This window comes from Lactuca saligna, chromosome 9, assembly GCF_052625555.1.
Source record: "Lactuca saligna cultivar CGN05327 chromosome 9, ASM5262555v1, whole genome shotgun sequence".
In the NCBI taxonomy this organism is placed as follows: Eukaryota; Viridiplantae; Streptophyta; class Magnoliopsida; order Asterales; family Asteraceae; genus Lactuca; species Lactuca saligna.
In genome coordinates, this window is record NC_136425.1 from 103,952,276 (window position 1) to 103,976,805 (window position 24,530).

The window sequence follows — 24,530 nt, forward strand, 5'->3', positions numbered from 1 at the left end:
CAGACTCCGGGCCTGCCATGGCTTCCTTATAGCTATTAGGTTCATCAAGATTTACTAGTGTACCATCACTAATATACGTGTCCCCTTCGGTAGTAATATGAAAACCATAAAACTGGGGATGAACTCTAACTCTATCGGAACGTCTAAGAGGTAAGGATTCGTCAATCGGTTCAACCGGAGTTTCCTCCTCGGGTTGAATGCCAGCGGTAGAGGTTCCTTCATCTATCGACTCTTGAATCACTTCAAGTTCGATTTGCCTCCCACTGTCTCCTTGGCTTATGAGTTCTCGCTCTCGGAAAACTCCTCTCCTCACAATAAAGACAACATTGTCTTTCGGTCTATAGAAGAGATATCCAAAGGATGTTTGCGGGTAGCCGATGAAAATACATCGCTCACTTCGAGGTTCAAGCTTGTCGTGAGTATCTCGTCTTACGAAAGCCTCGCAACCCCAAACCTTGATATGTGCCAACGAGGGAGCTTTCCTTGTCCACATCTCGTGAGGTGTTTTGGCAACCTTCTTAGTAGGGACTCGGTTAAGGATATGGGCGGCAGTCTCTAAGGCATACCCCCAAAAGAAGATAGGTAGTGAAGCACGACTCATCATAGAGCGAACCATATCCAATAAGGCCCGATTACGCCTTTCTGCCACACCATTCAACTGCGGTGTCCTAGGAGGCGTCAATTGTGAAACTATTCCACACTCCTTGAGATAATCATGGAATTCAAGACTTAGGTACTCTCCTCCTCGATCGGATCGAAGCATCTTGATTTTCCTGCCCAATTGATTCTCCACTTCATTCTTGAACTCTTTGAACTTTTCAAAGGTGTCTGACTTTTGCTTGATTAAGTAGATATACCCATATCTACAATAGTCATCGGTAAAAGTCACATAGAAGCGGTTCCCATCCTTCGTGGTTGATCTAAAGGGTCCACATACATCGGTATGTATTAGGTCCAATAGCCCCTCACCCCTTTCACAAGTACTCGTGAAGGGTGACTTAGTCATCTTTCCAAGTAAACAAGACTCGCATGTGTCATCTTCCCTAAGGTCGAATGTGTTGGGTTTTGAGCAATCTAACACTTCCTAAGTGTGCATGCAACCCTAATAAACCTTGGATCTATGTTTGTCTAAATACATGCAAAATAATAATTTTCCAAGGTTTATAACCTATCTAACATGGCATGGGGAACATTTCAACATAAAAGAGTTAGAAGAGATTACATACCTTTTGGTGAGTTTGGTTCTAAGGAGTTTGAGGGCCAAGCACCAATAGTGTGAATGCCTCAAATGGAATCACAAACACCACAAACTCTTGGAAAACTTTGAGAGAGTATACACACTCTTGTATTTTCGGCCACACACATGCACACACACACTAGATCACTAGTTTTCTCTTAGGCTCCATTTCATGCTCCATAAGCATGCTTATATAGTGTGCATGGTTAGGGTGAAACCCTAATAACCCATGTCTTTTCCTTTTCCAAGGATCCATGGGTTAAAAGCTCCATGGATCATCCATGGACTTCCACATAAGCCTAGCCCATTAACAAATGAGTATTAGCCCACACTATATAAAACAAATAGCCCATAATTTAATTAGTATTCCTTTTAATCTCTAAATTAATTCATAATTAATTTAAGACTAAAACTAATTAAATAACGTAACTTCATATTAATATATTATAACTCATAATATATTAATAAACATATGTGTATAACTCTCATAAAATTATCCATAATAGTTTGGATGAGATGCAACCCAAATGGACCATGCCGGTCGGGTCAAGTATATACCAAATAAGTTATGGACTTAGACACCTTATCCAACAGACTCCCACTTGGATAAGTCTAATAACTATATTTGCCTATAACTTCAGGAACCAACCAACAATCGTAGCTCTCGAAAACTCCCTCGAACAATGAAGACTCTGTTGAACTATGAAGCGCCATTTTAGATAAGTGATCACACAATCCTCTGTTCTCATGATATCAGCCGGACAAACACATGGAACTATGTCTTGCTTATTGTCTAGCAGTTGTTTCTCGATTTTCCGATTTGTTTGACGAAGAACTTCACTGAACACATCGGTTTAGTTCTGACCAGGCCTGGTACATGGTTCAACACAAAATCATCGAGGGGCCCAGATATCGCTTCTATTTCTAGAAGGAACAGATAAACTTCGACTGATATGCTTGTTCTACTACTTATTGAATTGTACACAAAGGCACGTTTTATAACATCAAGTTACTGATGCGTTTACGTGCAATCAATGCACAACCAACTCATAGGTAACAACTCATATCTCTAGGTTTAAAGATTTATATGATGTTATCGTCTCACGATCACTCGAGATAAATTCCATGAAGTGATACAAGTGAGCATGGGTTTATACCAATACTCATAACTTATGAGTACTCATGAATGTTGCAGCAACCATTGCCATGTCTAAACACCTTTAAGGCATCTACAAACCCAATTCATGACAATCTTGATTCATACCTACTTCCGACGTATGATCGATTGTGGAGGTTTGAATAAATTAATTATTCTGGAAGTCAAAACATGCAAAACTGAAACAATAGTAAATAATTGACAATGATAGTAACACTTTACTCATAAATAAATCACAAATTTTATTCATCATCAAACGTCGATTACATTTTACAAGTTTCAGGAAAACTATCTAATCTGTAAAACTAATATCGTCCCTCAGCCCGATGCGTCTCGCATGCTGAAAATGCTTAACCCTCGTCAGTCCCTTCGTAAGTGGATCTGCAGGATTCTCATCTGACGATATCCTCCTTGTCACAAGGAGTCCTTCTTCAATCTTGTGTCTTATGAAGTGATATTTTCTGTCAATGTGTCGGGATCTGCCATGATCTCTTGGTTCCTTGGCTAAGATAACTGCAGCATTGTTGTCACAGAAAATCTCTATAGGTTCCTTAATAGCTGGTACAACTCCAAGGTCTCCGATGAAGTTCTTTAGCCATATCGCCTCCTTCGCTGCTTCACTCGCTGCTATATACTCTGATTCACAAGTCGAATCAGCCACCGTCTCCTGTTTGGAACTTTTCCAAGAAATTGCCCCTCCATTTAAGGTAAAGATCCAGCCCGACTGAGAGCGGAAATTATCCCTATCAGTCTGAAAACCAGCATCACTATACCCTAATATTCTCAAGTCATCACTGCCACCAAGGGTAAGGATCCAATCCTTAGTCCTCCGCAGGTACTTGAGAATGTTCTTTACCGCGGTCCAATGAGCCTTGCCAGGGTTCCCCTGATACCTGCTGACCATGCTCAAAGCAAATGCCACATCAGGACGGGTACAAGTCATAGCATACATGATCGAGCCAACTGCGGAAGCATATGGTAATTGGCTCATCTCAGCTATCTCTGCCTCTGTACTCGGACTCTGAGTCTTACTCAGTTTGGTATTGCTTTGGATCGGTAAATCTCCTTTCTTGGAATTCTCCATGTTGAACCTTTTCAACACCTTATCCAAGTAGATACTCTGACTAATTCCAATTAGTCTTCTACTCCTTTCTCTTAATATCCTTATCCCTAGGATATAGGTAGCCTCCCCTAGGTCCTTCATAACAAAGCACTTCCCAAGCCAGGACTTAACCTCCTGCAAGGTTGGGATGTCATTTCCTATGAGTAGTATGTCATCCACATACAGTACCAAGAAGCTAACTATACTCCCACTAGCTCTGACATACACGCAAGACTCATCTTCGCTTCTCAAGAAGCCAAACTCTTTTATCTTCTCATCAAAACAAAGATTCCAGCTACGAGATGCTTGTTTTAATCCATAAATGGATTTCTCAAGCTTGCATACTCTATTAGGGTACTCTGCATTGACAAAACCCTCTGGCTGATTCATGTACACATCCTCAGCCAACTTTCCATTAAGGAAAGCGGTTTTGACATCCATTTGCCATATTTCATAATCGTGAAATGCTGCAATGGCTAACATAACCCTAATAGACTTAATCTTGGCCACCGGCGAGAAGGTTTCATCATAATCAACACCTTGAGTTTGAGTAAAACCCTTCGCAACCAGTCGAGCCTTATAAGTATGCACTTTTCCTTCCATGTTTGTCTTCTTTTTGAAGATCCATTTGCACCCGACTGTTTTACGGCCCGGTACATTGTCAACCAAGTTCCAAACTTGATTGTCATACATGGACTGTATCTCGCTGTCCATAGCCTCCTTCCATTTAGCAGACTCCGGGCCTGCCATGGCTTCCTTAACACTGCTAGGTTCATCCAAATTTACTAGTGTACTATCACTAATAAACGTATCACCTTCCGTAGTAATATGAAAACCATAATAAAACGAAGGTTTGTTCCTAACCCGTGTGGAACGTCTCGGAGGTACAGACTCGTCAGCTGGATCAACAGGAGTTTCTTCCTCAGGTTGATTGCTAGTGTCTGAGGTTCCTTCACCAATTGATTCTTGAATTTCTTCAAGATCAATCTGCCTCCCACTGTCTCCTTGGCTTATAAATTCTTTCTCGCGAAAGATCCCTCTTCGTGCTACAAAGACCACATTCTCACTGGGTCTGTAGAAAAGGTAACCGAAGGATTTCTGTGGGTAGCCGATGAAAATACACCTTTCACTTCGGGGTTCAAGCTTATCATGAGTTTCACGCCTCACGAAGGCTTCGCAACCCCAAATTTTGATGTGGTCCAAATTGGGAACCTTCCCAGTCCACATTTCATGAGGTGTTTTGGTAACCTTCTTTGTAGGGACTAGATTAAGGATATGGGCGGCAGTCTCTAAGGCATACCCCCAAAAAGAGATTGGTAACGAAACTCGACTCATCATAGAGCGAACCATGTCCAACAAGGTACGATTACGCCTCTCAGCTACACCATTCAGCTGTGGTGTCCTGGGAGGAGTCAATTGTGAGACAATCCCACACTCCTTAAGATAGTCAAGGAACTCGGTGCTAAGATACTCACCACCTCGATCGGATCGAAGCATCTTAATGTTCCTGCCCAATTGATTTTCTACTTCCTGCTTGAATTCCTTAAACCTTTCAAAGGTTTCGGACTTGTGTTTGATTAAGTAGACATACCCATATCTACTAAAGTCATCAATAAAAGTCACATAATACCGATTAGCATCCCTTGTGGCGGTTTTGAATGGCCCACATACATCAGTATGTATTAGGTCCAACAAACCCTCACCCCTCTCACAAGTTCCAGTGAAGGGTGATTTTGTCATTGTTCCAAGTAGACAAGATTCACAACTATCATCTGATTCGAGGTCAAATGATTCCAAGACTCCACTCTTTTGGAGTTGGCCTATGCGTTTCTTGTTTACATGTCCAAGACGACAATGCCACAATGATGCTTTATCTAGGCTAGTAGAAGAATCAATATACAACACATTATTTCCTAAGTTGTCTACAATCGACACAGTTTCATACACGCCATCACAAGGTAATGCTTTAAAATAAAACACATTATTAAAGAAAGCATTAATACCACCACATTCATTATCAAACGAAAAGGTAAAACCTTGTTTGTACAAAGCATGAAAAGAAATAATATTCCTCGCCATTTCAGACGAGTACACACATTTATTCAAATCTAATTTTAACCCATTATTAAGCAACAAAGTATAAACCCCAATCTTGGAAACAGGTGAAGCCTTCCTATTCCCCATGATTAAGTTTATCTTCCCGTGCTCCACATCCTCACTTCTTCTTAGGCCCTGCAAATCAGAACATATGTGAATACCACATCCTGTATCAAGCACCCAAGAGTTAGAATATGTTGAGTAATTAGACAATATAGTGTAAATACCTGCATAGGTGGGTTTCACTTTCCCATACTTTAGATCCTGCAAGTACTTAGGGCAGTTTCGCTTCCAGTGTGCCTTTTCATGGCAATAAAAGCATTCAGCATCCTTTGGAATGGCAGAAGGAGTGACAGAACCGTTCTTAGTCTTTGATGAGGAGCCTTCAAGAGACTTTCCCTTGGTACCCTTCGAAGGGTGCTTCCTGTTTTTCCCTTTGCCTTGCCCAATAGCTAAAACAGGGGTAGAAGTTGGAGTAGGAGTAGTAGAGGTAACAACCGCTTTACCTTTAAGACCGGTTTCAGCGGTCTTCAAGAGTCCTTGAAGCTTGCTGAGGGTAACTTCCTCCTTGTTCATATGATATGTCATTCGAAAATGATCATAACAAGAAGGTAAGGAGTGCAAAATGATGTCAATCGCCAACTCCTCGGGGATGTTAACATTCAGCTTCAGCAAACGGTCCACATACCTTTGCATCTTTTGCATGTGGCCCGTGACGGATTCACCGTCCTTCATGCGGGTAGTTATTATGGAGGAGATTATTTCATACCGCTCCTGACGAGCACTCTGATGGTACCTTTCCATCAGGTCTTGGTGCATCTCAAAAGGGTAGAAATCTTCATACGACTTTTGGAGCTCGGCTGTCATCGTGGCCATCATGATACATGCCACCTTAGTAGCATCTCTCTCATGAGTCCTGAATTCAGCGATCTCCTCAGGAGTAGCAGTAGACTCATCAAGTTCTTTTAACTCTTTATCGAGGACATATTCCTTGTCCTCGTAACGAGTAACCATCCTGATGTTCCTAATCCAATCCATGAAGTTGGAACCATCAAAGATGACCCTCCCACAAAGATTCATGAGAGAGAAAGAACCAGTTGGGTTAGAGCCTGAAGCATTAGTGTTGGAAGACATCTGAAAGAAGAAAGTAAGTTTAGATTAGATATTTAGGATCCTTAATAAGACACCCAAATGTAATATTAAGGCTAGGATCCAATCACAATATATTACACTTAGAAGAGGGATGCCGTAATCTAAGTAATAATATATTTGAAAGGTAGGTGAATGACGATTCACCAATTTCCACCATGAAAACGAAATGATTTATTAGGTTTAATTGGATTTGAAATTCCTAGATTCTTTTGAGATTCATTGAACTTTTCAATGGCATGTTTCAATCTCGATTGTGCCCTTCATGTTTTGTGACTGGGATGCCGAGGATCACAAAACAAGGTGTGAATAACCATGCTAATTCACTTGGTACTCTTAATATTATCACCTAATCAATGTGCCGGTTAACCACACACGCTCCATTGATCTATGACAAACATTAAGTCACCCTTCGTGATCCTTACTAGTCCTAGTTAGTGTGCCGGTTAACCACACACGCTCCACCAACGACTTGGTAAGGTACAAAGTGTGAATTCCATGGACTAGCACCATGTTCACATTTTCCTAAAATAACTAAGATTGGGAATTAATAGAGTTTAGTTATTTTATAATATTCATTATACTTTTAATGAGGATTTAAAGTCATTGTTCTACCCGTTCGGCTAACGACCCTCCACCGATCAAGCAAGCGGTGGGTGAGAGTATACACCCATTAAGTCACCATTTTATAGGCAACAACCTTATACCCACCTTATAGACCGGCTTTGTGAATGAGGCCTACTAACGGTAAAACGACTTATTCTTATACATATATATAATAATTAACCATTAATGTTATAAATAGTATAAGGGTTGAATTTTAACTATTAAAACTCTAAGGTTTGGAATTAAATTTTATTAAAGTGTGTGAAACTTTACAAATTCCAAAACTTGAGGGCAAGTTTTGTAACTTTGCAAAACTCTTCATTTCATAACTTATGAATTAAAGGTTCATAAAAAATGAAGACTCTTCATTTTCATGTAACTTATGTGTTTTAAGTGTGTGTTAAATGAAAGTGACCTTTGGTAATCCATAACTTGAGGACAAATTATGGACTCCATTAAAACACATAAATGATCAAGAATTAATTCTAAACAATTCAGCAAATAATTCCTATCATTTTCTAAATTCATAAGAACATGAACATGATCATCAAAATTCAAGAATTATATGAACACATAAAATCATGGAATTTTGATATATGCTATTGTAAATGGATTAGAACAACCATTACACCAACTAAAATAAGTTTTATAACACCAAAACAGTTTAGGGTAATGTTTCTAGTCCATTTCCAGCAGCAAAAGTCGAGATTCTGCATTCTTTCGATCCTACTCGTCGAGTGCACGAACTTACTCGCCGAGTAGGTTGAAGTTTGCCTTGGACTCGTCGAGTCCCCCCAATGGACTCGGCGAGTCCACCATGCAGACAGCAACGATTTCGACTTTTTTCACTATTTTGCATCAAGTATCAAACAAGCAAGCCTAGGCTCTGATACCACTGTTGGGTTTTGAGCAATCTAACACTTCCTAAGTGTGCATGCAACCCTAATAAACCTTGGATCTATGTTTGTCTAAATACATGCAAAATAATAATTTTCCAAGGTTTATAACCTATCTAACATGGCATGGGGAACATTTCAACATAAAAGAGTTAGAAGAGATTACATACCTTTTGGTGAGTTTGGTTCTAAGGAGTTTGAGGGCCAAGCACCAATAGTGTGAATGCCTCAAATGGAATCACAAACACCACAAACTCTTGGAAAACTTTGAGAGAGTATACACACTCTTGTATTTTCGGCCACACACATGCACACACACACTAGATCACTAGTTTTCTCTTAGGCTCCATTTCATGCTCCATAAGCATGCTTATATAGTGTGCATGGTTAGGGTGAAACCCTAATAACCCATGTCTTTTCCTTTTCCAAGGATCCATGGGTTAAAAGCTCCATGGATCATCCATGGACTTCCACATAAGCCTAGCCCATTAACAAATGAGTATTAGCCCACACTATATAAAACAAATAGCCCATAATTTAATTAGTATTCCTTTTAATCTCTAAATTAATTCATAATTAATTTAAGACTAAAACTAATTAAATAACGTAACTTCATATTAATATATTATAACTCATAATATATTAATAAACATATGTGTATAACTCTCATAAAATTATCCATAATAGTTTGGATGAGATGCAACCCAAATGGACCATGCCGGTCGGGTCAAGTATATACCAAATAAGTTATGGACTTAGACACCTTATCCAACAGACTCCCACTTGGATAAGTCTAATAACTATATTTGCCTATAACTTCAGGAACCAACCAACAATCGTAGCTCTCGTAAACTCCCTCGAACAATGAAGACTCTGTTGAACTATGAAGCGCCATTTTAGATAAGTGATCACACAATCCTCTGTTCTCATGATATCAGCCGGACAAACACATGGAACTATGTCTTGCTTATTGTCTAGCAGTTGTTTCTCGATTTTCCGATTTGTTTGACGAAGAACTTCACTGAACACATCGGTTTAGTTCTGACCAGGCCTGGTACATGGGTCAACACAAAATCATCGAGGGGCCCAGATATCGCTTCTATTTCTAGAAGGAACAGATAAACTTCGACTGATATGCTTGTTCTACTACTTATTGAATTGTACACAAAGGCACGTTTTATAACATCAAGTTACTGATGCGTTTACGTGCAATCAATGCACAACCAACTCATAGGTAACAACTCATATCTCTAGGTTTAAAGATTTATATGATGTTATCGTCTCACGATCACTCGAGATAAATTCCATGAAGTGATACAAGTGAGCGTGGGTTTATACCAATACTCATAACTTATGAGTACTCATGAATGTTGCAGCAACCATTGCCATGTCTAAACACCTTTAAGGCATCTACAAACCCAATTCATGACAATCTTGATTCATACCTACTTCCGACGTATGATCGATTGTGGAGGTTTGAATAAATTAATTATTCTGGAAGTCAAAACATGCAAAACTGAAACAATAGTAAATAATTGACAATGATAGTAACACTTTACTCATAAATAAATCACAAATTTTATTCATCATCAAACGTCGATTACATTTTACAAGTTTCAGGAAAACTATCTAATCTGTAAAACTAATATCGTCCCTCAGCCCGATGCGTCTCGCATGCTGAAAATGCTTAACCCTCGTCAGTCCCTTCGTAAGTGGATCTGCAGGATTCTCATCTGACGATATCCTCCTTGTCACAAGGAGTCCTTCTTCAATCTTGTGTCTTATGAAGTGATATTTTCTGTCAATGTGTCGGGATCTGCCATGATCTCTTGGTTCCTTGGCTAAGATAACTGCAGCATTGTTGTCACAGAAAATCTCTATAGGTTCCTTAATAGCTGGTACAACTCCAAGGTCTCCGATGAAGTTCTTTAGCCATATCGCCTCCTTCGCTGCTTCACTCGCTGCTATATACTCTGATTCACAAGTCGAATCAGCCACCGTCTCCTGTTTGGAACTTTTCCAAGAAATTGCCCCTCCATTTAAGGTAAAGATCCAGCCCGACTGAGAGCGGAAATTATCCCTATCAGTCTGAAAACCAGCATCACTATACCCTAATATTCTCAAGTCATCACTGCCACCAAGGGTAAGGATCCAATCCTTAGTCCTCCGCAAGTACTTGAGAATGTTCTTTACCGCGGTCCAATGAGCCTTGCCAGGGTTCCCCTGATACCTGCTGACCATGCTCAAAGCAAATGCCACATCAGGACGGGTACAAGTCATAGCATACATGATCGAGCCAACTGCGGAAGCATATGGTAATTGGCTCATCTCAGCTATCTCTGCCTCTGTACTCGGACTCTGAGTCTTACTCAGTTTGGTATTGCTTTGGATCGGTAAATCTCCTTTCTTGGAATTCTCCATGTTGAACCTTTTCAACACCTTATCCAAGTAGATACTCTGACTAATTCCAATTAGTCTTCTACTCCTTTCTCTTAATATCCTTATCCCTAGGATATAGGTAGCCTCCCCTAGGTCCTTCATAGCAAAGCACTTCCCAAGCCAGGACTTAACCTCCTGCAAGGTTGGGATGTCATTTCCTATGAGTAGTATGTCATCCACATACAGTACCAAGAAGCTAACTATACTCCCACTAGCTCTGACATACACGCAAGACTCATCTTCGCTTCTCAAGAAGCCAAACTCTTTTATCTTCTCATCAAAACAAAGATTCCAGCTACGAGATGCTTGTTTTAATCCATAAATGGATTTCTCAAGCTTGCATACTCTATTAGGGTACTCTGCATTGACAAAACCCTCTGGCTGATTCATGTACACATCCTCAGCCAACTTTCCATTAAGGAAAGCGGTTTTGACATCCATTTGCCATATTTCATAATCATGAAATGCTGCAATGGCTAACATAACCCTAATAGACTTAATCTTGGCCACCGGCGAGAAGGTTTCATCATAATCAATACCTTGAGTTTGAGTAAAACCCTTCGCAACCAGTCGAGCCTTATAAGTATGCACTTTTCCTTCCATGTTTGTCTTCTTTTTGAAGATCCATTTGCACCCGACTGTTTTACGGCCCGGTACATTGTCAACCAAGTTCCAAACTTGATTGTCATACATGGACTGTATCTCGCTGTCCATAGCCTCCTTCCATTTAGCAGACTCCGGGCCTGCCATGGCTTCCTTAACACTGCTAGGTTCATCCAAATTTACTAGTGTACTATCACTAATAAACGTATCACCTTCCGTAGTAATATGAAAACCATAATAAAACGAAGGTTTGTTCCTAACCCGTGTGGAACGTCTCGGAGGTACAGACTCGTCAGCTGGATCAACAGGAGTTTCTTCCTCAGGTTGATTGCTAGTGTCTGAGGTTCCTTCACCAATTGATTCTTGAATTTCTTCAAGATCAATCTGCCTCCCACTGTCTCCTTGGCTTATAAATTCTTTCTCGCGAAAGATCCCTCTTCGTGCTACAAAGACCACATTCTCACTGGGTCTGTAGAAAAGGTAACCGAAGGATTTCTGTGGGTAGCCGATGAAAATACACCTTTCACTTCGGGGTTCAAGCTTATCATGAGTTTCACGCCTCACGAAGGCTTCGCAACCCCAAATTTTGATGTGGTCCAAATTGGGAACCTTCCCAGTCCACATTTCATGAGGTGTTTTGGTAACCTTTTTTGTAGGGACTAGATTAAGGATATGGGCGGCAGTCTCTAAGGCATACCCCCAAAAAGAGATTGGTAACGAAACTCGACTCATCATAGAGCGAACCATGTCCAACAAGGTACGATTACGCCTCTCAGCTACACCATTCAGCTGTGGTGTCCTGGGAGGAGTCAATTGTGAGACAATCCCACACTCCTTAAGATAGTCAAGGAACTCGGTGCTAAGATACTCACCACCTCGATCGGATCGAAGCATCTTAATGTTCCTGCCCAATTGATTTTCTACTTCCTGCTTGAATTCCTTAAACCTTTCAAAGGTTTCGGACTTGTGTTTGATTAAGTAGACATACCCATATCTACTAAAGTCATCAATAAAAGTCACATAATACCGATTAGCATCCCTTGTGGCGGTTTTGAATGGCCCACATACATCAGTATGTATTAGGTCCAACAAACCCTCACCCCTCTCACAAGTTCCAGTGAAGGGTGATTTTGTCATTGTTCCAAGTAGACAAGATTCACAACTATCATCTGATTCGAGGTCAAATGATTCCAAGACTCCACTCTTTTGGAGTTGGCCTATGCGTTTCTTGTTTACATGTCCAAGACGACAATGCCACAATGATGCTTTATCTAGGCTAGTAGAAGAATCAATATACAACACATTATTTCCTAAGTTGTCTACAATCGACACAGTTTCATACACGCCATCACAAGGTAATGCTTTAAAATAAAACACATTATTAAAGAAAGCATTAATACCACCACATTCATTATCAAACGAAAAGGTAAAACCTTGTTTGTACAAAGCATGAAAAGAAATAATATTCCTCGCCATTTCAGACGAGTACACACATTTATTCAAATCTAATTTTAACCCATTATTAAGCAACAAAGTATAAACCCCAATCTTGGAAACAGGTGAAGCCTTCCTATTCCCCATGATTAAGTTTATCTTCCCGTGCTCCACATCCTCACTTCTTCTTAGGCCCTGCAAATCAGAACATATGTGAATACCACATCCTGTATCAAGCACCCAAGAGTTAGAATATGTTGAGTAATTAGACAATATAGTGTAAATACCTGCATAGGTGGGTTTCACTTTCCCATACTTTAGATCCTGCAAGTACTTAGGGCAGTTTCGCTTCCAGTGTGCCTTTTCATGGCAATAAAAGCATTCAGCATCCTTTGGAATGGCAGAAGGAGTGACAGAACCGTTCTTAGTCTTTGATGAGGAGCCTTCAAGAGACTTTCCCTTGGTACCCTTCGAAGGGTGCTTCCTGTTTTTCCCTTTGCCTTGCCCAATAGCTAAAACAGGGGTAGAAGTTGGAGTAGGAGTAGTAGAGGTAACAACCGCTTTACCTTTAAGACCGGTTTCAGCGGTCTTCAAGAGTCCTTGAAGCTTGTTGAGGGTAACTTCCTCCTTGTTCATATGATATGTCATTCGAAAATGATCATAACAAGAAGGTAAGGAGTGCAAAATGATGTCAATCGCCAACTCCTCGGGGATGTTAACATTCAGCTTCAGCAAACGGTCCACATACCTTTGCATCTTTTGCATGTGGCCCGTGACGGATTCACCGTCCTTCATGCGGGTAGTTATTATGGAGGAGATTATTTCATACCGCTCCTGACGAGCACTCTGATGGTACCTTTCCATCAGGTCTTGGTGCATCTCAAAAGGGTAGAAATCTTCATACGACTTTTGGAGCTCGGCTGTCATCGTGGCCATCATGATACATGCCACCTTAGTAGCATCTCTCTCATGAGTCCTGAATTCAGCGATCTCCTCAGGAGTAGCAGTAGACTCATCAAGTTCTTTTAACTCTTTATCGAGGACATATTCCTTGTCCTCGTAACGAGTAACCATCCTGATGTTCCTAATCCAATCCATGAAGTTGGAACCATCAAAGATGACCCTCCCACAAAGATTCATGAGAGAGAAAGAACCAGTTGGGTTAGAGCCTGAAGCATTAGTGTTGGAAGACATCTGAAAGAAGAAAGTAAGTTTAGATTAGATATTTAGGATCCTTAATAAGACACCCAAATGTAATATTAAGGCTAGGATCCAATCACAATATATTACACTTAGAAGAGGGATGCCGTAATCTAAGTAATAATATATTTGAAAGGTAGGTGAATGACGATTCACCAATTTCCACCATGAAAACGAAATGATTTATTAGGTTTAATTGGATTTGAAATTCCTAGATTCTTTTGAGATTCATTGAACTTTTCAATGGCATGTTTCAATCTCGATTGTGCCCTTCATGTTTTGTGACTGGGATGCCGAGGATCACAAAACAAGGTGTGAATAACCATGCTAATTCACTTGGTACTCTTAATATTATCACCTAATCAATGTGCCGGTTAACCACACACGCTCCATTGATCTATGACAAACATTAAGTCACCCTTCGTGATCCTTACTAGTCCTAGTTAGTGTGCCGGTTAACCACACACGCTCCACCAACGACTTGGTAAGGTACAAAGTGTGAATTCCATGGACTAGCACCATGTTCACATTTTCCTAAAATAACTAAGATTGGGAATTAATAGAGTTTAGTTATTTTATAATATTCATTATACTTTTAATGAGGATTTAAAGTCATTGTTCTACCCGTTCGGCTAACGACCCTCCACCGATCAAGCAAGCGGTGGGTGAGAGTATACACCCATTAAGTCACCATTTTATAGGCAACAACCTTATACCCACCTTATAGACCGGCTTTGTGAATGAGGCCTACTAACGGTAAAACGACTTATTCTTATACATATATATAATAATTAACCATTAATGTTATAAATAGTATAAGGGTTGAATTTTAACTATTAAAACTCTAAGGTTTGGAATTAAATTTTATTAAAGTGTGTGAAACTTTACAAATTCCAAAACTTGAGGGCAAGTTTTGTAACTTTGCAAAACTCTTCATTTCATAACTTATGAATTAAAGGTTCATAAAAAATGAAGACTCTTCATTTTCATGTAACTTATGTGTTTTAAGTGTGTGTTAAATGAAAGTGACCTTTGGTAATCCATAACTTGAGGACAAATTATGGACTCCATTAAAACACATAAATGATCAAGAATTAATTCTAAACAATTCAGCAAATAATTCCTATCATTTTCTAAATTCATAAGAACATGAACATGATCATCAAAATTCAAGAATTATATGAACACATAAAATCATGGAATTTTGATATATGCTATTGTAAATGGATTAGAACAACCATTACACCAACTAAAATAAGTTTTATAACACCAAAACAGTTTAGGGTAATGTTTCTAGTCCATTTCCAGCAGCAAAAGTCGAGATTCTGCATTCTTTCGATCCTACTCGTCGAGTGCACGAACTTACTCGCCGAGTAGGTTGAAGTTTGCCTTGGACTCGTCGAGTCCCCCCAATGGACTCGGCGAGTCCACCATGCAGACAGCAACGATTTCGACTTTTTTCACTATTTTGCATCAAGTATCAAACAAGCAAGCCTAGGCTCTGATACCACTGTTGGGTTTTGAGCAATCTAACACTTCCTAAGTGTGCATGCAACCCTAATAAACCTTGGATCTATGTTTGTCTAAATACATGCAAAATAATAATTTTCCAAGGTTTATAACCTATCTAACATGGCATGGGGAACATTTCAACATAAAAGAGTTAGAAGAGATTACATACCTTTTGGTGAGTTTGGTTCTAAGGAGTTTGAGGGCCAAGCACCAATAGTGTGAATGCCTCAAATGGAATCACAAACACCACAAACTCTTGGAAAACTTTGAGAGAGTATACACACTCTTGTATTTTCGGCCACACACATGCACACACACACTAGATCACTAGTTTTCTCTTAGGCTCCATTTCATGCTCCATAAGCATGCTTATATAGTGTGCATGGTTAGGGTGAAACCCTAATAACCCATGTCTTTTCCTTTTCCAAGGATCCATGGGTTAAAAGCTCCATGGATCATCCATGGACTTCCACATAAGCCTAGCCCATTAACAAATGAGTATTAGCCCACACTATATAAAACAAATAGCCCATAATTTAATTAGTATTCCTTTTAATCTCTAAATTAATTCATAATTAATTTAAGACTAAAACTAATTAAATAACGTAACTTCATATTAATATATTATAACTCATAATATATTAATAAACATATGTGTATAACTCTCATAAAATTATCCATAATAGTTTGGATGAGATGCAACCCAAATGGACCATGCCGGTCGGGTCAAGTATATACCAAATAAGTTATGGACTTAGACACCTTATCCAACAGAATGACTCCAACACTCCATCCTTTTGGAGTTGTGCTATGCGTTTCTTGTTGACATGTCCAAGACGACAATGCCACAAGGATGCTTTATCCATACTAGTGGAAGAATCAATATTCAAAACATCATTTCCTAAGTTATCAACAATCATAACAGTTTCATATATTCCATTACATGGTATAGCTTCAAAGTAAAAGACACCATTTAGATAAGCCAAAATAGAACCATTCTCATTATTAAAAGAAAATCTAAATCCTTGTCTATATAAACCATGAAATGAAATGATGTTTCTAGCCATTTCTGGCGAATAGCAACAATTGTTCAAATCTAAAACCAAACTATTCCTAAGCACTAAAGAATACACTCCAATCTTGGTCACAGGCGACGATCTTCTGTTCCCCATGATTAGATTGATTCTTCCTTGCTCTACATCCCTACTTCTTCTTAGTCCCTGCACATTAGAACAAATGTGATAACCACAACCGGTATCAAGAACCCAAGAAATAGCATGATTAGAATCGTTAGATTTGATTGTGTATATACGTGCGAAAGATGGCTTGATCTTTCCTTCTTTGGTCGCTTGCAGGTAATCCGGGCAGCTTCTCTTCCAATGTCCTATCTTGTGGCAGTGGTGGCACTCTGCCTCCTTTGGGTTGGGGCAGGGCTTAGCGGGATCAACTTTGGTCCTACTAGCAGAGGCACCATCTCGGGCTTTCACCTTGCGATAGTTATTCGATGAAGCTTTCCTCTTCTTTCCCTTCCCTTAACCAATAGCCAAGACAGGAGCAGTGGACGGATTGGGAGTTGGTGCAACAGACTTGTCCTTGAAGTTGCTCTCAGCGACCCTCAAGAGACCTTGGAGTTTGCTTAGGGTGACCTCTTCTTTGTTCATGTGGTAGGTCATCCTAAATTGGTTGTACATCGGAGGCAAAGAGTGAAGCACCATATCGATCGCCAAGTCTTCACCGAAGTCAACATTTAACTTGCGAAGGCGGTCGACATACCTTTGCATCTTTTGCAGGTGCACGGTAAGAGATTCTCCATGACCCATCTTAGCGGAGATCATGTTAGTGAAAATCTCATAACGCTCTTGTCTCGCGTTTTGGTGGTATCTCTCCAACAAGTCTTGATGCATCTCGTATGGATACATGTCCTCGTAGGACTTTTGGAATTCGGAGTTCATGGTGGCAATCATGATGCAATGTACCTTCGTTGCATCTCGCTCATGAGTTTCAAAGGCGGTGATTTCTTCGGGAGTAGCAACTTCGGGGTTGATTTTCTCGAGCTTCTCATCGAGAACATACTCTTTATCCTCATAGCGAGCAATGGTGCGAATGTATCTTATCCATTCGCTAAAGTTCGTTCCATCGATGGTGACCTTTTGGCAAAGGCTCATCAACGTGAAAGAACTAGCAGCAGCGTTGTTTGCGTTCGACATCTTCAATTAGAAAAGGACAAAGATAGATTAGAATAATAATCCCTAATTATCACCCAATAAGAAAATTAGGGCTAGGATCCAATAATAACATTTACATACTAGAAAAGGGGTGCTGTAATCTAACATGCAAATAAATTGAAGGTAAGTGAATGACGATTCACTAATTCTCCATCACAAAACTTAAACTATTAGTCCTAAGTGTTTTCGAGAATTCCTAGGTTCGGATGAGATTCATTGAAACTATTCAATGGCATGTTTAAATCTCGATATGTGGTGGTTGTCGAGGCCAACACAAATAATAACTCTAATTATTACACACTAAAATAGTGTATAGTGGTAAAGGGATCGAATCCACGGAGACTGGTTCAATTTGATAACTCTATGAAAAATCTCTTTGTAAAATACTTGGAATATGACAATAAATTAAAAATGGGGGTTTTGATGTTTTGAAATACTTGAAACAAACTAGAATTAACTATGATTTAAATAGACAATTGAAACAAAAATAAGAATTTGATGTAAAATCAATAAGGGAAAGATGGTTGACTTAAAGTTTTCTCACTTTGACTTTTGATGAACATATCATTAGAATTCAATGGTGCAATACTTGTTTTAAATCCTCAATTTGGCTATAGTAATCCAAGGAGCTTGAGATTACCTAGACTTTTCTTAATTGTTGAAATGGCTAGAGAAGCTCATAACAATTTCCTTAGTCAAAGTCACTAATTCCAAATAGCATGTAATTAGTGAAAGTCAACTAGCATTAAGAACCAAAAAGTCACCAAATCCAAGAGGGGTCAAATGCTTTCACCATCATGTTGGAGGAAATGTTTTTATGATTGTGTGAAGCAAAAACAACAGAAAAATCATTTGTTGTTTGCTAATTTGAGGATCCTTTACTTAATCAAGAAATTAGCCAACTAATCACCACAAACACATTTAAACTCATGAACTAAAACATACAAGTAATGATAAGATGTTAAAACACAAAACATTTCCATAAAGATTCAAGAACATGTTCATGGATTCTTCAACATTCAACAAAAGTTCAAAGGATTAACCAAAAGTCAACCAAGATTAGCTTAGCCAAGCATGGCTAAACCCAAAGAAACAAAGTTAGAGAAATTTGTACCAAACATTAAGCAAGAATCAAGAGGTAAAAGTATGATGTTCTTCAAGGGTTCTTGGCCTTCAAAAGTCTTCAAAACTCCAGAGAGAATCTTCAAAAATCGGACGTCCAAGAGTATGAAAATGATGGGCACCAACCTTCCTCAAATAGCTCAAAAGAAGAATTTCCGAAATTGCCCCTGCAGAAGGTTGCGCGACCCGCGTGCTCTTGCGCGGGTGGGTTGCGCGGGTGGTCCCTGGATGTAGCATCTTTGAGGTTTTGGGCCTCCATAGCTTAGCCCACTTGGCCCAGATCGAATCCAATCACCTCCTAGCCCATTTTCTTCAAGTTTTTCTTCATTTTAAGCCCAATTTGACCTCTCCAAATCCTCCAAAGCTCGTGAATTCGCCTGGTTAATAATTTACGTACGCTTGAATATTCCCCCGCATCTTGCAAATTTAAAGTTTATTTCTCTCTATGTCTTCAAATAATCATCAAGATCACTCCATGCATCATCGCCACTACCCATCAAGCCCAACATCATTTTTGTCTACCAAATCTCATCGCCTCCTATATGTCCCGAACACTCCCGCTCCGCTAGACCCGAAAACCTGCAATTATGCTCACAAGATTCGAGAGTACCCGAAATAGTCATAAAATAACAAAAAGGAAAATATGCATGGAAATTATCTAAATTATGAATGAAATATGCTAAAATAAACTATAAAAAGAAGTAATTAAAATGAAGCTATCAAATCACCCCAAGCTTAAACCTTACTTGTCCTCAAGTAAGACAAGACTAAATGAACTTGGGATGAACTACCCTAGAAATAAAAAGAATGGATAGAACCATGGAACCTGTTCGACGTTAGTCAACATGGTCAGAATTGATTTCGCTGCTATCTCACAACTTTTTCATCCGATGACAATGGAACCATTAACCACAGCCAGGACAACTCCTTTAGGTGAGTAAGGAGGGATGAGCAGTCGCAGCCTCAATGGAACATGTATACAATGAAGAACATTTGTAGTAGGGAGAAAGCAACTGGATGGGCTCGGGTAGAGCTCTTTTTTAAGTGTACACTCTGATCTCACATTTGCCGGTTTCTCTCATGTGTAACTAGGTTTAATCGCTCGGGCACCGTTGTAGGAATCGATTCACTTGGTGTTGGCCCAAACCTCCCGTAGTATCCGACTCGACAGTCTCCCTAACATCACCAATTTGCGAAAAACAACTCGATCTATATACAATAAGACATACCTAAATAAATGAATATCAAACACCGGGTGACTAAGATGTTGGGAAATTTGTTCAATAATTGAACTGGCCACCTATCTAAGATAGTTGCAACTGAAATTTTGCATGCTTCATTTTGTTTTTGTTTTTGTTTTTGTTTTTTTTTTCTTTGTTTTTTTTTTTTTTTTTTTGATGAGAAAACCCTTTGACTCAAAATTTGGTTCCCAAAGGTGTGTAGGTGGAACCGAAAGGGTAATGATATAATCCGAATGGCCTAAGTGTGAAAATGACCATGTGTGGAGCATAAAGATGTAATGTAAGCTCCTTTTCAAACTTGTGGTTTTTCAAAGATAATGAAAATGTCCAAATGTGGACTAAAAGACTCTCTAAATTCTAAGAAAATCGCAAAAAGATATGGTGATGTCAAGAGACCGGATATGGATTCTACTCGGGGACAAGCACCAATGCTTCATCCTAACAGTTCAAACATGATCAAGTGTGATCCTCTCCGCGGTAGTGACCGCAAGGCTAAGAACACCCATTGCTATAGTATATCCTACAGTTGTTAGTATTGTATGCATAATTCTTCATGAAACTACCTGGCCATGATCACTTACCCCTTTAAGCTACCAGCATCTGATCCCAAGTATGAAATCCCAAACTGCAGCTAGTGGTCCCGATTCGATGGGTGAGATAGCAACAAGATCCTGGACCAATAATGATACAATAACTGTGAACCTGTTCCATGGCATCCAAGAGAGGTGAGAATAAACAGACAACAAAAATGCATGAATGCTAATGTCTTAAGCTAAATGTTATGCAAAAATAAAAAATGGAAAAAGAAGAAAATAAAATCTTTTTGGAATTAAAAAAATGAATGAAAATTAGCTTAAAACTAAAATGTTATGCAACCTAATTAAAAATGCATGAAAAAAATAAAAGGAAAATGAAATGCCCCACCTCAAGCTTAAGAACGAGCATTGTCCTCAATGCTTGAGGAAAGGGCGGAAAGGACCTAAATCGGGGGGTCAGGCGGCGGGAAATGCCCGTGGCGATAGTGGTAGTCCCACATATCCTGGACCTGGCGGGAAGTGTGAGAGGAGGACTGCTCCAATCGATCAACACGGCTTGCCACATCTAGGATGGCTCTCTAATTCTCTTGCGTTTAGGCGTCGATGCGTTGCACCGTGGAGAACATTGTGGAAAATTGGTCAAAGAACATGGGGGGAAATATGGTGGGACTTCGTGTCCCTCCTGCTGATGCGGATGGTCAAAATGATGTGGAGGGGCCTGGAATTGATCATACGGAAACATCGGCTGCTGCATCGAGGGCTGGTCAAAATGATCCTCAGCTTCGGGCATCTCGTCGTTCTCTTCGTCATCTTCTTCCTCTTGTTGCTCTGCGTCGTCACCCTCATCATCACCGAATTCTGGGAATACACCTGCTTGGGTCAATTGATCTGGAGGAAGCCAAGTGTCGGGGTCGCCTGTATCGAATGAAGAACCGATCCAACTTGGCAGGATGTAAATCGGGGCTTTGTCAGAGTCTAACCAACTATACGTAAGGGTTCCCCGATCGAGCAACATCTCCATCCGGATGAGAGTGTCACAATCTAGCAGGAAGTTCGGTGGGGTGTCGACAGGTATGTACTCGGGATCCGGGAAGTCTAGGCCGATGGCTCGACCTATGATCGTGATAAGTCCCCCGATGAAAATTTTCCCTGAGGAACGTTGGCGTATGGAGTCACATTTATCTAAAAAGAAGCCTGAAAAACTGAGGGAGAGTGCACGCCTCATGCTTCGGAGGAAAAATAGCTCACATCTGTTGATTTGACCGGGCTCGAGACGCCCGAAGATACTCGTCGTAAGGACTTGGTGAGCAATTCGCCAACAGGGGTGAACGATGTGCTTGGCTCGCTGTCGGCTTGGGTTGAAGGTTGGGAGACCAGAAATTTGCATCCAAAAGTTTGCATCAGGGTAACGCAGAAAATCTTGGTACTCTTGATTTTGGGGGCTGATGCGGAATGGATCGTCTATACCCATGATAGAATCAAGCTCTTCGTATGTGAGTCTATGATGCTCCCCTTTCAAGTGGAATGTGAGGACTTCCGTGTCATCATCTCGTGCATATGTGCTAAGAAATTCCATTGTGGGTTCCTCGTAAGTTCTGTCACAAAGTCGATGAAAACCACGCCAACCGAGTTTTATGAACAAATGGTATACACCATCATGCACCCCAAGCTTTTTCATGGACTTTTTATGGTAGAATTTTGTCGGCCGGATTGCGCGACCCCGAAGATTGGAGCGATAGGTTTTGATCTCAGCATTTGTAAGGGAAGGATCGCTTCCCTCTTCTCCTCTTTTTTTCGTTTACCGGCTGCTTTGCGTGATGGACCGGCGGTATCCTTTTGCGGGTTAGGATCGATCGATGATCCATGGGTGCGTGTCCGAGCCATGGTTTTGCCCATTTTCGAAACCTACAATATCAAAAACAACTTCACCAACGTAATCCCTCACCTCACCACTCTCAAATCAATGCAACTATCTTTAGACCGAACACAAAAAAAAATCCAAGAAATAATGACACCCAACTTTTGACAATGTAAAATGGTTTCAACAACACCACTCGGTTAATTCGATAATCCCAACAAAAATTCGGCATCAATATGAGACAAAATGAGAAAATCCCAACCAAAGTTTAAACAATTTTTTGAACAAATTTCCAAGCAAATTAACCAATCTCAACCTTTCTCAAATCAATGTTTCCAAATAAACCGGGCAACAACTAACGATCTTAGGCAATTTCCAAAGCATAATTGGATGCAATTACTGAATTGAAACAATGCAATGTAATAAAAACCAAGGAAAGAGAATACCCGTATTAACCCAAAATTGAACTTGAACCCGGAATCCGCTACCGTGCACCCCAAGCTTTGGTTATTCGTAGGTGCCTAAATGCAAGACTTGTTCATTGAAGGGATATTTTCAACTTGATTTGTGTGAAAAATCCGGCGGCGGCTTGTGGTGGCTCAAAAATTATGGGAAATTTTTTGGTGAGATTTTGAGGTTTTGTTTGGTTAGATGTAAAGATCCCCGAAAAAGAAACACTTTGGTGATGTCGGAATTTCGAGAGGTGGTGGGAGTTGGCCGGAAAATGGCCGGAAAGCCGCGAGTTGGGTGGTGGTGGCGCCCCTAGACCCGGCGATGGATCGGAGTAAACTTTATGTGGGGTTTGTAGAGCACGGAAAATGGTGAAGAATGGTGGTGGTCTCGTCGTATTCCGACCGGTGGAACTCCGGGAAATCAAATTTTTGTGAAAAGTGGGTTTATGTGTTCTTGAGAGTTTGAGAGATAATGAGGGGTTTTTGAGAGAATGAAATGAAGAAGAAGAGTTGCTGGAGGTTTTTAATCCATATACAAGTGTGGTCAACACCCGGTCAATGTTGGTCAACTCATTAAACCACCTGGTCAACGAAAGTCAAAACTGGTCAACAAAATAGGGGATAGTCGTCAAAGCAGCACGCGGGTCGCGCAGAGGGGGCGCGCGGGTCGCGCACATCATGCAGTTTGGTGCTTGATTTTTTGTTGGATGTTGAAGACCGGCCGCGCACACCAGCCGCGCACCCGTGCGCGGGTCGCGCAGACCCCTGCTCCCGGAAATCGATTTTTCTCTGTTTTCTTCCGTTTCTTCACAAGTTCTTGATCCCAAATGCCCCAAACACCTAGAAACTCTTGATTTCTTCAAAAATGACTTCAAAAGACGTATCAAAAAATTTTCAAAACTTCTTTATTCGAACGTAGAAACACGAAAGCATAAAGCTTTTCCAAAAATGCCTCTCTTTAACGTCTTAGGCGAGACGTCCTTCCAGCTTGGTTCAACACTCCGGTGCATCCAAGTGGATGACTTCAATAACACTTGCATTAAAACTTTCATAGAATGGCTTTAATCGGTGCCCGTTAACTTTGAAAATATGTCCCGTTTCTTCACTTTGGATTTCCACCGCTCCATGGTCAAAAGTCTTTATTACAACAAATGGGCCAATCTACCTTGATCTTAATTTGCCCGGGAATAAATTCAACCGTGAATGGTAAAGTAAGACCCTATGTCCCGGTTCAAAATTCTTCCGGGTGATGGACTTGTCGTGGAAGAGCTTCGTTTTCTCCTTATAAATCCTTGCGTTTTCATAGGATTCGTTTCTCAATTCTTCTAGCTCTTGGAGTTGAAGTTTCCTATGCCTTCCAGCCTCGTCAATGTCGAAGTTGCATTTCTTGACCGCCCAAAATGCTCGATGCTCTAACTCGACGGGAAGATGACAAGGTTTTCCGAAAACTAATCTGAAGGGTGACATTCCAATAGGGCTCTTATAAGCGGTCCGATATGCCCATAAGGCATCGTCAAGTCTCAAACTCCAATCCTTCTTTGTCGGATTCACCGTTTTCTCTAGAATAGACTTCACTTCATGATTTGAGACCTCCGCTTGACCATTCGTTTGAGGGTGATAGGCAGTGGAGACGCGATGAGTCACATGATACTTCTTCAATAGAGC